Genomic DNA, 6,422 nt, shown 5'->3' with positions numbered 1-6,422 from the left:
ACATAACATGATTAAATGATGTATTTGAAAAAAAAAAAATAAACAGTTAAATGTAGGGCTGGGCGACATGGGCAAAAAAGTGATCACAATATATATATATATATATATATATTTTTTTTTTCATATCATTTAAGTTTAAAGTCAGATTTCTGCTCCAAAGTGAAAGTTGTAGAAACCAGACCTTAACAAAATAAATATCTAAATAGAAAAAAAAATGTATTTCTGCATGTTCTAATGAGTTATATTGTTTCAAATCAAGAAACAGGTTTGGGTTGTCTGATAATAATAATTAATAATAATATCATTTTTTTGTATAGGTAGCCTATTTGTATGAAAAACGGTAGCCTAAAAACATTCAGTATAAATGCACACATGCTATAGATTAATCACAAATACATACATACTGTAATTATATAGCATTACCCCTGTAATGACATTCAGTGTGAATATCTCACATTGCTGCCACAATATCATGGTGCAGTGAGTGTTACTACAGTAAATCCACGGTAAATGATGGCGATGTGTAGATTGAAAAGTCTTCTGACTGTGTTGTTGCACACAGCTTTAAACTAGTTTGAATCACAGAGTCATTTGTGTTCATTGCTGAATTCAAGTGTTTCACACTGGATCTCACAGCGCTGTTTAGTGCTCACGTGACGGAGCCGTTTACATGTCGCGTCTTTTGCGCGCTCAAGTTCGTTATTTCAAATGTAGGCGCGCAGAAGCTGCGCTCATAACGGAAGCGACACGATCGGTTTGTAAATGTAACTTTTCCAGTGAGCTCCCGCAGCGCTGCTGTTTGAACTGTGGTCCGAACGGATAAACGGTCCATGTGGCGCGATTCAAATGAGTCGCGCTGTTTCGTTCCGCTTTTGGCGCATAAAAATTATATCGAACATTTATCGAACTCTTCAACTACTGCCACCTTGAGTCTCAAAACTGATGCCACCAGAGGTCGGTTGGCTAGTTGTTGTACCGCTTGACTGAAATTGTATGGTGTACTTTTGCCGTAGGGCCTGGGACGAGAACGAAAGAGTTGAATGCAGCAAAGTGAATCATTAAAGTCCACGTGATTTTATTCACGACAGCTGTCTCGTCACCCGTGCTCCAACCAAATTTGAAAATAAACAAAAATAAATCAACAGAATATCCAAAATAAACTATACAAAACATAAAAATAAAACATGCTGAGAGCAGCAAAATAAGGCCTGGGCACTAGCATCAAGGAACAGGCTGACACTCAAATCCCACATTTGACTTCAGATACAAGGCCTCGGGCCTCCCGTGGCCCGACTAGCCTCTACACCCAGACACCCTCCCGCCAAACAAGCGCTTACAAGCCTGACTCCCTAACCATTAGGCCACGGCTGCCCCGCACATGACGTGCACAATTTCAGTAATATACTGATTGACTATGAGACTGAATATTGTTGATGACGTTTGTTTGATGTTGATATTGTTTTTATCAAAATTAAACTTTCCTTCACAGCACGCTGTCTGGAGTAACACGCAGGAGCACGAATAAACGTCAATGGCCTTTTAATAAAGAAAAAACAAGGCATAATCCACAATCAAGGCTCGAAATGACACACGTAACAACGAGTAGATCCGACAAACCACAAATTAACAGATAGGAACTAAATACAAGGGGTAATCGGGTACCCAGGTGAAAAAGAAATATATTTACATTGTGCTTTTTTGGACATACTTAATATATTTAAATTGCACTATACTAAGTACATATTAAATGTATTATTTTGAAACAACTTTAAGTATATTAAGTGCATTTCAAGATATGTTTAAGATCAATTTTAATCTATTTGCAATATATTTAATGTATTAAAATTGTGTTAAAATGGACCCACTTCAAGTACATTTAGTGTATTTTAACTATACTACCCTTAATTTTATTTAGAGTACACTTAAATGTTGTACTAGAAGTACATTACAAAGTTATTTTAAGCTAATAATTAATGCATTTACAGTATATTAACATTAGGTCATTTATAATGTATTTTCATAACACTGAAGAATTCACTATTAATATATTAAAAATATATTTCATAATATATTTTTCATTTAATATGCCAGAAATATAGGTTTAATATATTAAAAATATACATTTAAAAAACCCATTTAGTGTGCCAATAATACATTTTTTTTAATATTAAAAATATACTTTTTATAACAAAAGTTTAATATATTACAAATATAATGCAAACTACTGTTTCTGTAAAGACAGTATCAAATACACAAAAGTACAAAACTTTTATTTAATTTGACATTTTTTTATCCAAAATATGTTCTCAAAAATAAAGATAAGTGATCTGCAGAGCTCCATTTAACACAAAATAAGAATAATAAAAAATAAATCATAAAGCATTTGTAGGAAACTAGCAATTTCATCAAACAATTGAACCACATATGGAGCCACTGAAAACAAACAAATGCATTTTTAACAAACTAGCAATAGCCAAACAGTTAACCAAGAACTGTAACTCAATCACATCTTCTTCATCCTTCCAGTGGAGAGTGACTGTTCTTTGAGGTTGACTCGTTGTTGCACTTCCTCCAAATGAGGGCCCGCACCTCAGACACTGTCGTCTTTGGGAACTCTTTTATCACAGTGTCTGTGAAAGGGGAAAAAGAAACTGTAAAAATTTCAGCAAATTACAGTACAATTCAGGACTGTAAACCCTGATCCGGCTTGTGTTTTCACTGGCAACAGTACCCTTTCTTGATAAGCTTGGTCTATGCTGGAAAGCAGCGAATGTCCACCATTCTCACATAATGACTATGCTAATGGATTTTCTATATGGTTAAGCATATACAAAAACACAAAATAATTATTACAGTCATGAATTTATTATCATAACTTTTTTTCCTAACCATTTCTGAGGATTCAGCAAGAGACAGCTCACTGGAACTTGATCTTGAGCTGTATGGGCCTCTTTTCATGGACTCTAGGACATCTTTGAGAGATGACACAATCCCAGGAAGCTCTACAAGACAAAAATAAATAAAAAAACAACACACATTTGAGTTCTTCATTTTTAGTTAATCAAGGTCTATTGATTCAATAAAATGTATTTTCTAAAGAAGCATTGCTGTAACTTTAAAACTTTTGTTGTGCAAAGACAGGAATTTCTAAGGATAATGGCAAGTTGGTTACGGCTAATAAGGTTTTGTTACATTTATAAATATAACAAACGATCATATACCATAATGGTAATGTGGCTAAAAAAGGTTACATTGCCTTATATTGACATAGCTGTTAATAAAGAGTCACCAAGATGACTTTTCCTTTCCATACTGGCTGTGGTACCCTATCAAAGACAAAAATACTCTAATATAGATAATTAATTACTATTAATACTTTTATTCACCAAGGATGTATTAAGTTAATAATTAAAAGTTTATTAAAAGTTAATAATAAATAATTTACATTGTTATAAAATATTTATATTTTGAATAAACACTGTACTTTTTAAACTTGTTATTCATGAAAGAATCCTGAAAAAAAAAATCACAGGTTCCAAAAAATATTTGGCAGCACAGCTGTTGATATTATCCAACATTGATCATTCTGATAATAAATCCGCATATTAGAATGATTTCTGAAGGATCATGTGACACTTAAGACTGGAGTAACAGCTGATAAAAATTCAGCTTTTCATCAGCATCCATTTACATTTTTTTAATAAATGCTTGTAAATATATTTTTGATATTTTCACATATATATGTTGCCCCAAAGTACAGTCATATGGTTGTATAGATGGTCACTCATTTTTTTTTCTATGGATGGATGTGTACATAACCAACAACGACTCTAAAATACCCAGTTAGTTTGGCAAAAGGATTCAAAATTGGGTAGATCTTACCAAAATCTACATTAACAAGTCTTACTAAAATATACTTTTACATATTTCAGTCTACTGAAGGAACCAGTTGGACACCTGAAACAGAACATGCTTTATGAATCTTCTTCTGAGATTAAGTGGCAGCCAACCATAAGTCATATAAAAAAAAAACTAATTATTTTATATGAAATGCAAACACTGCTTACTCTTTTCCTTGATTGTCTCTGCTCTGTATTTTCAAACAGGTCAGTGTCAGTGTTATCTGAGTCACCTGACATTGGAGTAGAGGTTACAGGTGCTTTCTGTCTTTGCAGGTTCTGGAGGTCTCTTTTAAGTTTGTCTCCCATTACAGCATCAGCTGCACTTTGAGATGTACTTGCACTCTAAAAGCAACACACTAAAATTAACATTTCACCAATAAAAATAAAAATAAATAAATAAAAAAAATCTAAAACCTTTATGGCTTCAGGTGTTTTTTCCCTTTCTCTGCAGTGGTCTTCCAGATGTCTTCTCCTCTCTTAAAAGCATCTCTCTTCATGATTAAGTCTTTGTAAACATCTGCAATCACACACACACACACACACACACACACCATTTCATTTAATTTCACAGTGTACAGTTATTTGATTTGATGGTAACTGGTTGATCTACCTATAGTAAGTTTACTCTTTTTATGAGTAAAGACAACAGACAATGCTTTTATACTTGAATCAAACAGGAAAAGTCACTTTATAGAATAAGCATCAGAAGTTTCTAGACCTAACGTTAATAAGTGTTGCTGTTAACGTCAACGTAGCTGTTGCTGTTAGTCCACGTACTAACATTGAGATATGCACACTGTCCACGTGGAAAAGTAGTTTATGCACCCAAAATGTTATCTTAAAGCTGGTCGCTAATAGGTAACAATAATAAACTTAACTTACCACCAAGTAGTAGTATTTTTGCTGTCAGTATCTTGCTCTGTCCATGTCGGCCGCGACTTGTCAGGCGCACCTCTATTCTGAGTTGTTCGCGGGAGCTGACTGGTACTCTGCTCGTCTGTGTTCTCTTAAAATGATATCGGTGCTGTCCACTATGTCCGAGTCAGGGAAATAAAACAAAGCATAGCTAGGAAACGACATGATTTCCGTTGAAATATCGTATCCGTTGCCCGCTCAACTTGTTCTCATCTCCTTAAAATCTGTGATTGGACAATTGCCTGTAAATTGTATAGCTTGTTTCTGATTGGCCAAATTGAACTGCAAGGAATTGGCTGTGATTGGTCAAACTGAATGCACTGCTACAAACAAACAAACAAACAAACAAACAAACAATAAATAAATAAATAAATAAATAAATAAATATATTTAAGTACTGATGATACAATCATTATTATTATTTCTGTCGCCTGACCTTCGGATGAAATGTGGCACTGAAGTGACGAAGTAATGAAGACATACAAATCTTACCTGCACTTACAAGATAATAAGATTCCAAAAACTACACATAAGAATGCAATTGCATATTCATATAATGTATGTATTACTGTTTTTATAAAATATCAACATCAAATGTTACAAATGTTTATCAAAAAAATCTTTGAAAAGCAGTGTAATGTTCATTACATAAATATTTAATATAAATTGCAGTAGGCCTTGCAAGTTACATATACTGCCAACACAATACACATAATGTATACATTAAATAAGAGTACATTAAGTATGTTTTCTGTAGGTGCACCAAAAGTTTAACAAAAGTATGCTGTTGTTTTAGCATAATTTTAAAAAGTGTAATTAAGCATATATTTACTACCAAAGTATTTTTAGTATACTTTCTGTAAATATATTTAATGTGCATTTATTTCTGCATATTCCGTAAAAGTGTAATTAAGCATGTATTTGTTACAAAAGTACTTCTAGTATACTTTCGATAAATATATTCACAATATCTTTGTGTTTAGCACATTTCTTAAAAGTGTAATTAAGCATATATTTATTATCAAAGTACTTCTAATATACTTTCTAGAAATATATCTACAATATATTTGTGTTTAGCACATTTCTTACAAGTGTAATTAATCATATATTTATTACCAATGTACTTTTATTATACTTATTAGAAATGTATTTGAATTGTACTTCATTTTAGCACATTTATTAAAAGTGTAATTAAGCATATATTTATTACCAAAGTACTACAATTATACTTTCTGTAAATATGCTTAAATGCGATTTAGTATATTTTTAATGCACTTCAAATAAGCACGTTGGTAATACAAATGTATTAAAAACACACTATTTGAATTTCAAATACATTTTTAATACATTTAATACTACGTCTTTTTCACCTGGGTAAACACAGGTGCGTGGGACTAATCAAACTAAATGAGGACAGGAATAAGACTAAATAAAGCAAAATAACAAACAAAACCGTGGCAACAGAAGACGAAACTGGTCCAGAGTCCTGACACTTTCTTATTTGACATGTTCAAAACTAAATAGAAATACTACCATAATAACTACCATTTCTGTCCTTTAGTGTGACGTAATATCCTGTGGTGTTGTTTTTATCTCAAAATATCT

At 32.5% G+C, this 6,422-nt stretch overlaps 1 long non-coding RNA gene across 1 annotated transcript; it reads right to left on the bottom strand.

Moving 5' to 3' along the window:
- Positions 1-4,080: 4,080 nt before the first annotated feature.
- On the bottom strand, positions 4,081-4,988 carry LOC127180334 (uncharacterized). Its single transcript, XR_007829627.1, has 3 exons — positions 4,785-4,988; positions 4,317-4,419; positions 4,081-4,244 (listed from the first exon to the last, which is right to left on the bottom strand). It is a non-coding gene; the product is annotated as an uncharacterized LOC127180334 (long non-coding RNA).
- Positions 4,989-6,422: the final 1,434 nt, after the last annotated feature.

The sequence above is a fragment of the Labeo rohita genome, chromosome 18, assembly GCF_022985175.1.
Source record: "Labeo rohita strain BAU-BD-2019 chromosome 18, IGBB_LRoh.1.0, whole genome shotgun sequence".
Lineage (NCBI taxonomy): Eukaryota > Metazoa > Chordata > Actinopteri > Cypriniformes > Cyprinidae > Labeo > Labeo rohita.
This window is presented reverse-complemented; position numbering and strand designations above follow the sequence as displayed.